Below are 12226 nucleotides of genomic sequence, written 5' to 3' on the forward strand. Positions count from 1 at the left end.
GTGATTCTAGTCTTGGGATCAGTAGCTTGAGAAACATGCCAAGCATGTTGCGTATATGACCAAAACCCTGAAAGGATAGAGAAATGGAGGAGAAGAGATTATAGCATGACCATTCACCATGGAGGCTGCTTGTTCCTCTCCATCTCTCTTTATCTCTCTCTGGTAAATTCACACACTCTCTGGCGAATTAAAAAAAAAAGTATTAAATTAATATGTATTAAATATATGTGATATTATATATTATAAATGTGTATTAAATTAAAATTTTAAAATATGTATTGAAATATAATGAATCAATATACGTCAACACAGTCTAAAGAGCTATTCTAAAACTCTACATTTTTTTCTCTAAGAGCTTATTTATTTTAATTAATTGGGACAAGTTTTGTATATCTTTCCCTTCACAGATGATAAGTAATGATGTTAAAAATAAACACACTTAGAAAGAGCTAGCCTCCTTCAAATTACTAACAAGAATTATTTACTGTTTCTAATTTTAATCAGAAAACAGTCCAAATTTGGTTTAATATGGTCTAAATTAGTGTACATGTCCCCTTGTTCTTCATCACAATTTGGGGCTTTTTTTTCTTCCTCACTTTCTTCTTTTGGAGGAGATGTCAGAACAGATTCATATTTATTCCAGTTAATGAAATAGACTTGGTTAAGAAATCTCTTTTTCTTGATGGAAACAAAAAGTTTATTTATTTCATGAAACCCATGTCAAAATTAAGCTCTCAGTGTGTCCCCTTAGTGGATTATCTGGGGTTGTCAAACTATAGACCGTGGGCCAAATCCAACCCACTGACTATTTTTTTTTTTTCTTTTTTGGAGAGGCTTTTTTTTTGCTATAGGGCGCATGCGCTCACCAGACAGACAGAGAGAGACATAGAGACAGAAAGCGAGAAATCACCCCCCCAGGGTTGATGGCCACTCCACAATCCCTTCTCTGTTCTCCCCTCGGGATCTTGGGCACACACGCACATGTGCCCGGCATGAGTTTAAGCCACCAGGTCAGGAACGCGAACCGCAGTTGACTACATGGGAGTCCAGCAACATAGCCGTTATTCTAACTGCTGGTCCCCAACCTACTGACTATTTTTGTAAATAAAACACAGCCTATGCAAAATACAGCCACTCCCGCTGCCTCAGGTATCATGCACAACTGGTTTCATGTACTGTGGCACAGTTGAATGGTCATAGCAGAAGTCACAAAGCCATGAAGCCCAAACTATTTACTATCTGGTTCTTTGCAGGAGAAACTTTCTTACCTTGAATTACATGGTAATATATCATGAGCACTGTCACTATTATTTATTTATATATATATATTTTTGGAGAGGTTTTCACTATAGGGCGCGCGCACCCGCCAGACAGAGAGAGACATAGAGACAAAAAGCGAGAGATCACCCCCCAGGGGGGATGGTCATGCCGCAATCCTTCTCCTCCATTCTCCTCTCGGGATCTTGGGCACATATGCACATGCGCACGGCCTGAGTTCTAAGCCACCAGGTCCAGGACGCGAACCGCGGTCGACTATGTGGGATTCCAGCAACATAGCCATTACGCTAAACTGCTGGTTCCCAGCAATGTCACTATTATTAAACATGATTTTTAACTTGTATATTTTAGACTTCCAAAGCACTTTCAGAAACATTTCATTTGGAACATCTCCTAAGACAGCAAATACAGAAAAGTTGCTTCAGAAATTGAAAAGCTTTACACCAATGGAAATGTTATCTGCAATGCTTCAATATATAAAGTTAGGTTTCCTTGGACTCGTTTTACAAATGAAGCTGAGTCTCAAGAAAATGGCTACTTCTCATGATTTGATGACACCAAAATAGAGATCAAGTCTCATTACATCTGCCCCAGTTGTTTTATCGGATCAGGATTCCCCAAACTGTATCCTAACACATTATTAGTGGTTGTAAGAAAAGAGAGGGAGAGAAGTAAATAACCAAAAAGTAATTCTCCTTCTCGAAACTTACTATAAACATTAATATAGTCAAGGTTCTGAGAAATTCTGCAATGAAGAAATTAATTAAAACCATGATCCTAACACAATATTGCAACACGGACAAACCCCTTCATCATTCTTCTCCCACAAATTCAGTTCTTACGCCCATGAAACAATGTGCTATAGTTTGAAAAATCTTTTTATATATCCTGATGCCTCAGAAAGAGAGTTCACTTTGAAAACCACTTTTTCCTTCATTTTTCCAAAGTATGTCTTTTCTGTTGTTCCTCCCAATTCAGTATTCCATCTAAAAGTTCTGTTATAGGAATGTGTGTACCTTTTTTACTGTATGAAGAATATAGTTTAGAAAATTAGAAAATCAAATTAGCAAAAGAAAATAGAGAATATAAGACATACTATCCCCTCACAATATCTTTTGCCTTTTAGTGTAAATTCTTTCAAAAGTTTCCAGGTAAAAATAGGCTACACTATATAAAAATAGAATTTGAATATGAATGATGTTGGTTCATTGGCTTTTGTTTTTTTAACTTAAATACCAAACAGACATTATTTAAGGTCAGCGAATATAGTCCTATCTTCTTTGTAATGGTTACAATGTGATTCATTGCACAGATCTAAAGTCATTTTTAAGCAAAACTCCTATTACTGGATACTTGGGTTTGTTTCTCCCTTTATTTGACTAGAGTGGATTCCTAAGGGGTGACTTTGGAAGTCAGAGTGTTTGTAGCCAATGCTATTAAACAGAAATGATCATTTTTCATCCTCAAGGTCAGAAAGACTCAGATGACTATTCTGCTGCACGCTTCCTGGGGCCTCATTGAACCCCAAACATTTGTCTCACCATTTTATGTACCTCCTTCTCTCCAGGCCTCAGATCACCTTCCCTTCACAGACTTTCTGTACCCTGAAAAACTAGACATCTGGTCATTTTGAGTAGTACCTTAGACCTAATAATTTTGTTTCATGATGATTGCTGACCTAATCAGTTATTTCATTTGGAGGCTGTCAAATGGTAGTTTTCTAATTCTGCCACTTGGTCTCTCATTTGTTTTTTAATATAGCAATATATAAGAAAGAAAACATTTCCCAGAATCAACAATTCAGTAAAGTAAAAAATTTAAGCTCACCCTCTGGGAAAGTGGCCAAATTTGCCTTCGTGTAAAGGAGTCTTGCATAAGTCATAGTCTTGCTGGGAAGGAGAGCCCTGGTCTCTCAGGTCTTCCAGTCTAGCCACAACAGTTGGGTTTAGTTCAAATTGCAGTTAACATCAAACAAGGATTTGGTGGGAACCAGCAGTTAGTGTAATGGCTATGTTGCTGGACTCCCATGTAGTCGACCGCGATTTGCGTCCCGGACCCAGTGGCTTAAAACTCACGCCAGGCGCGTGTGCGTGCATGCCCAAGATCCTGAGAGGAGAATGGAGAAGGGATTGCAGCGTGACCATTCCCCCCTGGGGGGTGATTTCTTGCTTTCTGTCTCTGTCTCTGTCTGTCTGGCGAGCACACGTGCCCTATAGCGAAAACCTCTCAAAACAAAACAAAACAAAAAAACAAAAACAAAAAAAATAAGGATTTCATCAAACAAGGCTGAGATCATTCAGTTGAATTTTCTATGGAATGAAATGGACAAAGGACAAAAGCAGAATACTAAATCTTAAATTTAGTCAAATACAAGGGTCTTAAGAAAATAATGTTGGAGCCATGAGTAAGAGGCTTAGATATGTGCACGTCTACACACAGTGAAATGACTTTACACTTGTGTACTCCAGTAGAACGCTTTGCCACATGAATCATGTAAAGAGAGTCATTGCTCTAAGTGATTATTTTGTTTAATATTAAATACATTATTATAATGTTTAATTATTTGAGAAAACAGTCAGTGTAGTCACTACAAACCAAGGACCCTCAGCAACAATTTTTTCTGCAACCTAAACATATTTACTTATTAAAACTATACCAGTATTTTTTTAAAAAAAAACTATACCAGTTCTTTAATCAACTATACAAAAAAGATAATGAGACAAACATATGCATTTATAGAACTGTGTATCAATCAGGCCAGATCCCTGTAGAGGGAATTCCCAGCATGATCTCATTCATCTGTGAGGACACAGCAATCCTGGTTCGGATGGGCACATTCATCTAACTTGTCTGGCGTAGTCAGACCTCTCCTTCCTGATGGCTTCCTCCAGCTTATGGATGTGCACGACCAGTTGTCTGCTTCTTAGAGCAGACATTTACCTTCCTCATCCACCAGCCACTGGAGGAGGACTAGGGCCACGCAGGTGACTGATTCGACCCATTCTTCGGGGAGGGTTTCCGGGTGGCCCTCTTCCATCATCATATCTGGAATCAGATGAGTTTCCATAGCCTTTTCTCTTTCTCACATCTTGCTGAAGCAGAGTTTTGAAAAACAAAACTACAAACTTGGCCATTCCCCAGAAAAAATCTGTTATCAAAGATAACCTCCAGGGGGACTGACTCCAGCTGTCTGATACTCGTCCATTTGAGATGTAAACCATCACACCTTCCGTTCCCCGCTTCAGAGCTACTGAAGAGCTTGGGCCTCCTTGGCTTCTCAGCAACAATTTTTATGAAAAGAGGCAACCAGCCCTAATGTTTGAATTCAATGTACTATGAGCAAACAGCTGGGAAAGAATTTTTTGGGCAAAATATGACCCAAAGAGTCCTAGGAGCCTTTTCTTGTTAAATTTCATTTTGAAGTTTTTGTGATTTTGATAACAAACACATTCTACTTTCTGAAATTTGTTTTTTAAAATGTGTATGGGGCTGGCACCTGGATGTGTATGGTTAAGGGACCTGGATCCTGGATGACTGACTATGGTTTGAATCCCAGCCCTGGTAGCTTGAAAAAGATGCTGGGTACATGTGCATGCATGTTCAAACCCTGACAGGATGAAGGAGGGTTGTAATGTGACCATGCCCACAAGGCAGTGCTTTCTCCCTTTCTCTCTTTGTCTTTCTGTCTCTCCCTCTCTGGCTAGTATATTCACCCTTTGGCAGTTTGTTTAAAAAAAGTGTGTGTGTGTGAGAGAGAGAAAAATGTATCATTGTCATTTCCTCATTTAACAAGTCTTTGGTAAGCACTCACTCTGAGCTGCTGCACTCTGTCCAAGCTCTGCTCACTTCCCACGTAGACCACAGCAGTGGTTTCTTTTCTACACTGATGCCTTTCCAACTCTTCCTCCTCAACATGCTAGGTGATTTTTTTTTAATTTGTTTTTTAAAATAATTATTTATTTTAGGGGGCCAGCAGGTGGTGTGGTGGTTAAGGGCGCTGGATGCCCACATGGCCAACTGCAGTTTGAGTCCCGGAACCAGCGGCTTGCTTTTTCAATTTTTCTTTCTCTCTCTCTGTCCCTCTCTGGTCAAATTAAAAATAAATAAATAAATAAATAAATAAATAAATAAATAAATGTTAAATAATTCTTTTTTAAAAGAATTGTTTATGTTATTTAATTTATTGTTATTATTAATTTGCTATAAATCTTGTATCCTCACCCGAGAGTGACAGAGAGAGAGAGAGAGGGAAAGTGAGAAAGCAAGCCACCTTAACCACCATGCCACAAGCTGGCTTCAAGTTTTTAAATTTCTAAATTATTAGGATTTCAATATGCTTATTTCCTCAACCCCAATCTTTGGAGTATTTTGAAGAAAATCCTAGCTGTCATTATTTTATACCTATGTATTTCATTATGCAAATCTAAAATTTTACAGTTGTAAACATAATTATGATTCCATTTTAACTTAATTTTTAACATTATTATTGCATAATTAACAATAATTCTAGTATCTAGTCACATTCAAAATTTTCCTCCTTAGTTCAGAAATGACTTTTTTTTTTTTTTGAGAAGTTTCTGCTATAGGGCGTGCGCTTGCCAGAAAGACAGAGAGAGTAGAGAGACCAAAAGTGAGAAATCATCCTCCAAGGGGATGGCCATGCTGCAGTCCCTTCTTCTTCATTCTCTCGGGATCTTGGGCATGCACGCACACACGCCCAGCGTGAGTTTAAGCCACCAGGTCTGGGATTCAAACCACAATTGACTACGTGGGAGTCCAGTGACATAGCCATTATGCCAACTGCTGGTCCCAAGAAATGACTTTTTTGGGTCTATTTACTTCATCCAAGGGTCAAACAAGGTCTGCAAATATAATAATTTTTTGTTGTATTTCTTAGGTTTCTAAATACTGAATAATCTCTTATTTTCCATACTATGGATTTGAAGAAACTGGGTCATTTGTCCTAAAGAATGTCTTAGAAGTACTGTGGTTTTCTGGATTTGCCTGTTAGATTTCACATGGTAGTGTTTGCCTTCTTCCTCTTTGGCAAAAATATAGGGGCTCTTCCAAAAGTTTATAGAAAATGCACATTATGAAGAAACTATGCAGGGATTTCAATATTATTTTTCACTAAAATGAACTTGTACTTTTTATTTGTTACTCCACAAATATTTTGAAGTACCCTGTCTGTATACTTCATAGTACCTCAATTCACTTTTGCTCTGGTTAGTGAGTTCTGGAAGTGGCTTTCTTATTTCCCTGCATAGGAAAGATCCCATTCAATCTTCATTTAGTAGTTTTATCCATTGGTGATTGTTGTTTAAAAAAATTATTTCATCTGGGCTTTGTAAGTGGTATTTTTATAATCCTGCCTCTTTATTTGTAGTTAGTAACAGGAAGTATTCTGTAAAGGACTTTTAAAAATTTTTTTCCATAGAGTACATGCACTTGCCAGAGAGAGACAGTGAGACGGAAAGTGAGAAATCACCCCTGGGGGGATGGTCATGCCGTAATCCCTTCTCCTTCCTTTTCTTGGGATTTGGGGCACGTGCCCAGTGTGATTTTCAAGCTCCCAGGCCCAGGACTCATACCACAGTCATCCATGTTGGAGTCCAGAACCTTAGCCAGTATGCCACCTGCTGGCCCCTGTTAAAACCTTTTTTTCATCAACTGGGACCTTTTAGTTACCCCAAAATATAGTTTATATAGGAAAAGCAAGTGGAATGCTTGAACATTCCTCCTTGACTACTGGTTTTCAATGTAAGATGTTGAGCAGAGTGATCTTTTTTTAAAAAGTTCAATTGAGTCATGTTCATTTCTTGCTTAAAACCCTCACAGATCTCCATTGAGCTTAATCCCTTGATTAAATTAAAAGCACAGAACATAGCACATGCCTAATTACCCTGCGTCAGCGAGCCCTTTTTCACTTTTTTTCTGTGTAGTAGCCATATTGGTTTCTTTGTTTGTTTTGAGAAATATTGTTTGCTATAGGGTACGGGCATTTGCCAGAGAAACAGAGAGACAAAGAAACCAAAAGTGAGAAATCACCCTCCAGGGGTTATGGCCATACCATAATCCCTTCTCTTCCATTCTCCACTCAGGATCTTGGGCACGCACACATCAAACCACAGTCGGCCATGTGGGAGTCTAGCGCATTTACCACTATGCCACTTGCTGGCCCACCATACGGGATTTGTTTCCATTTTTAAACCTCCTTAAGTTGTTTTCTGCCTTCAGATCTTCATTTAAACTATTTCTTTTGTCAAGACACTTTTTTGTCTGCCCAAGGCATGGCTGGTTTCTTCTAACTACCAGTTTCTGCTGAAAATGACAACTTTATAGAGAGGACTTTGATAATTTTTCAGTCAAGGTAGGTCCTCTCCCACCAATATTGTCTATCCAGAATCCAGTGGTGGATAGTGATCAAGATTGCATTTATCTATCTCAGAAATTTTCATAGAACTTTTTTTTGGTCTATATCCCATCCACATGGCAGGCCTTGTGAGGACAGGGATCTGTTTTGTTAACCCACCTTCTTAATGCCTGGTTTACAGTAGGCCAACAGAAAAGGTTTATGTGACAAAGAGGTAAAATAGACATAGTTTAAATCTTTCCCTCTGGGTTTGAAGGCTAATGAAGAGTTCTAACAAACATCAAGTTCCCATATAAATAAGTGATCAGGGCAGTATGGAGCAATTAATTGGAGCACATTGGATGCAGACCTGATGAGAGACTGGCAACGTCAAGGAAGGCTTTCTGGAGCTGGTAGAATATAAGCTTAGCCCTGCAGGGAGACTACGAGTTGGCAAGGAAATGACTCCAAGCAAGAGATTTCATACAAAAGAAATAATAAATGCAAGGGTGAGTGAGAGGACAGATGGGACTTTCCCTTTGATTAGAGGTGGATATCAGGAATAAAGGAGAAAATGTAACTAATTTGGGAATAGTGCCATTGAACAAAATAAGAATTTTTAGAGGATAAATGGGAGTGAGGGAGGGAATAATGAATCCAATGTGGAACATTCCAAATTTTGGGTCCCCAAATAGAGGCAGTTGATGCATAAATTTGAGAGAATCATGTAAACGTGAAATCTAGACTAAGGAAACAAAAAACATATAAATGGTAGTAAAAGCCATGGACATGGATGAAGCAAACTCAAAGATGAATTTAAAATTTATAAACCTTGCCAGCTGTTTGGAGTCTCATGGTGGCTTATAGGGTGGGCAAAAATAGGTATTACCAACCTTTTTTTACAGATGAAAGAGTTGAGTCTTAGTATGGTATCAAAAGATGTTCTCAGGGAACCAGCAGTTAGCGTAATGGCTATGTCGCTGGACTCCCACGTAGGCGACCGCGGTTCGCGTCCCGGACCCGGTGGCTTAGAACTCATGCTGGGCGCGTGTGCGTGCGTGCCCAAGATCCCGAGAGGAGAATGGAGGAGAAGGGATTGCGGCGTGACCATCCCCCCTGGGGGGTGATTTCTCGCTTTCTGTCTCTATGTCTCTCTCTGTCTGTCTGGCGAGCGCACGCGCCCTATAGCGAAAATCTCTCTCAAAATAAAAAGATGTTCTCATAGTAAATAAATGATAGAGAAAATATTATCTTTTGTCTTTTCATTCTTTTTATTACATTAACCTTGATAGAGACCAACAAACTATTATTTAGAATTTATAGACTTCTTTATTCCTTTTTTAAAAAATTAGCCAGAGAACACATGCACTCAGTGGAGAAAGACAGAGAGAGAGGGGAAGGATAGAGAGGAGCCTCCCCATCCTTTTTCCTGCAATATGGAACCCATCCACAGAAGTGGGGGGATTAGCCTTGCATGGCCTTTAGGAACTTTTGTGGGGAAAAGAGCTTTGAAGAGAAGGAGGAGACTTTTAAAGAGGGATGAAAATAAGCCCTGAAAGGGAGGAAGGAAACAGGAGGGGTGGCTGCATGTTGCGCTCCCCTGCATGTTCAGAAGTGGAATGTAGAACAGTTGTAGGGAGGGAGACAATTGTTGCCACTACATCATGCCAGCTGCCCAAAGTTCACCTCCTTAACCATTTTTAAGTATACGGCTTAGTAGCATTAGTATGCAGCTTCATTATATACCCTGTATGCAACCAATCTCCAGAATGTTCAGCTTTTAAACTCTATATCCATTGAACAACAACTCTCCACTCCCTTCATCCTCTCAGTCCCTGGTACCCATCATTCTACCATTTGTTTCCATAAATTCACTATTCTACATGCCTGATATACATGGAATCATATAGTATTTATCATTTGGTGACTTATTTCTCATAGCACAGTGTACTCAAAGTTTACCTGTGTTGTGTCATGTGTCAGAATATACTTCCTTAGAGACCAGCAGATGGTGTAATGGCTATGTTGCTGGACTCCCATGTGGTTGACCGCAGTTTGAGTCCTGGGCCCGGTGGCTTAAACTCATGCTGGGCATGTGTGTGTGTGTGTGCCCAAGATCCTGAGAGGAGAAGAAAGGAGAAGGAATTGTAGCATGGCCATCCCCCTGGGGGGTGATTTCTGGCTTTCTGTTTCTCTGTCTCTCTCTGTCCCCTGGCGATTTCTGGCTTTCTGTCTCTCTGTCTCTCTCTGTCTTCTGGCAAGTGTATGTGCCCTGTAGCAAAAACAAACTCTCAACAACAAAAAAAAATCCTTCTTTGTTGGGCTGGCCTGTTGTCTAGTGATTAAAGGAGCCAGATCCTACATGGCTCATCGTGGTTAGAATCTTGGTCCTGGCAACTTGAGAAAGACATGGTATGCATGTGTGCATGCGTGCCCACCAAAATCCCAACTGGGTGATCGCTATACAGTTCACAAGCAAATCAGGTTTGCTGGAAAGAGTACCAGGTGACTTCTTTGGGAACAGCTTTGGGACTTGGGACTTAGGAAGTGCTCAGTGAAGACTAGCTGTTATTATTAGCTGAATCTTATGGCATGTAAGTGTACTCTTCTTTTACCAAACCTGTAATTCTGACTACATCAGGAATGCATCTGGTTTGGAATGACCTCACTCTTGGTGAATCCCTGCTGGTCTCGAGTGATCACAGCATCGTTTTGTCAGACAACTTATTTAATAATGTATACAGTGCAGTCATTTTGTTTTCCCTTTCAAATGAGAGGTTTGCACATTTCTAATCTTCAGACACATCTTTCCTGGTTGATACAGCCAAGGTAGATTAGTCAGGTATTTACATTCCTGATATGATCTGCCCAAGACATCCTCCGAGCTTTTGGCTGATTCATACATAAATAATGCTCTCTGGTCACTTTGGCTTTTTTGATGCCACTCCAGTAACTCCTTGTCTGTTAAGATAGAATGTCAGTGTTTTAAAAGATGCTAAGATCTCCAATTCTAACTGAAGTGAACTCTTTCTTTCATATGCAAAAAATAGTGAACTTGTTGGTTCAAAAAATATAAAAATCAATGAGAAAGATTTAAGGGAGCAATTAATGAGATAATGTCTAGAATGCAGCTTAAGCCCCTGGGAAGAAATGTTTTTATATCCACAGAGCATTTTTACCATTATGTTTGTTCATGAGCCATAAATACAATTGAATTCTGTGAGATTGGTGCCTGGAGGTAGGTAAAAAGGAAGAGTCAATATTTTGTCTTTGTGTATCATTGAGGTTTTTTTTGTTTGTAGTCATTTGAATATTTATTTACTACTACTAGGAGACTGCAGCACCTTTTTAAAAAAGGCATTTGATTCTTCTTGGGTTAAAGAAAAGTGAGTGTAACACTCACCTTCATTGTTATCCTGAAATGCAGGACTTTTAAAAGTAGACTGTAATATTTAGGTTGACTGTAAGTCATTTCAGAGACATTGTGAAGAGTTTTTTATTGTACCTTCACCTATTTTTTTTTTTATCGACTTTGTGATTTATTTAACAGACACTGGATTTTTTTACACCATCCATCCCCCTATCTAGGACACTGTCTTCAAGTTACAGAAAGACCCAGAAAACTAAACGAGGGACAGTTTCTAAATTCAAAATGATCCTGCTGGTTGTCATTATTCTCCATTTGCCTAACAACAATGCAGAGACCATGAAGAATTTTATAACAGCACTGGTTGTAACTCTGGAAAATTCTGATCTTTTCATCTTTTTAGATACAAAAGATGGAAAAGTTGAACAGGTCATTTGACCCTAAGACTCCATATTCTAGCACAGTGTTTCTCAAACTGTGATGAACATTACCAATCATCTGGTGAGCTCATTAAAAAGCAAATTGTCATTCAGTAGATAAGAATGAGGTCTAAAATTATGCATTTCTAATGAACTTTCAGGTGATGCCAAAGCTTTTGTTTTACAGACCAAGCTTTGAAATTCAAGGATCTAAATGTTTGAAAAATTTGAGATGAAAGACATGCTTATTTGAATTAAAATATAAAATTAGAAAGTAAAAACATAATACACAATGATTTATGTCAGAGTTAGAACATATTCAAAGATGAGTTTATACAGAATTTATAACAGCTATTTGCCAAATTATTCCCTTTAAAATGCATCTATGATGTTTATATAGACATTAAAAGAGAATTTAATACTGTAGACATTCAATGCAAATGTGTTAATGGGCTTCACAGTTGTATAGTTTTTGAACCATTTCATGTGCTTGTTTTGGAGTAAAGGTAACTTATGATTATGTAAATATTTTATAGATAATTTCTATGAACTAATTTTTTTGTCCTAAGATACCAATCTTCCCTTTGAATTATTTCTCACTTAAGTTGTTTTTCTACTTATTTAAAATTCTGGGGACCAGCAGATAGCATAATGGTTACATCACCCAACTCCCACATAGTCAATTGTGATTTTAGTTCCAGACCCAGTGTCATAAAACTTATGCCAGGTGTGTGTGCGTGCGTGCCCCAAATCTAGAAACAGGAATAGAGGAGAAGGGATTGTGGCATGGCCATCCTCGGGGGGGAGGGG

The 12226-nt window shown here is 38.8% G+C and overlaps 1 long non-coding RNA gene and 1 pseudogene across 1 annotated transcript in view; both read right to left on the reverse strand.

Annotated features, from left to right (window-relative positions):
• The window catches only part of LOC114010008 (uncharacterized), a 55261-nt gene that overhangs the window by 12536 nt on the left and 30499 nt on the right, over positions 1–12226 (reverse strand). The gene's annotated exons all lie outside the window — the stretch shown is intronic.
• LOC102502187 (selenoprotein K pseudogene) lies at positions 4215–4499 on the reverse strand (annotated as a pseudogene).

This window comes from Tupaia chinensis, unplaced genomic scaffold (genome assembly GCF_000334495.1).
Source record: "Tupaia chinensis unplaced genomic scaffold, TupChi_1.0 Scaffold000682_1, whole genome shotgun sequence".
NCBI lineage: Eukaryota > Metazoa > Chordata > Mammalia > Scandentia > Tupaiidae > Tupaia > Tupaia belangeri.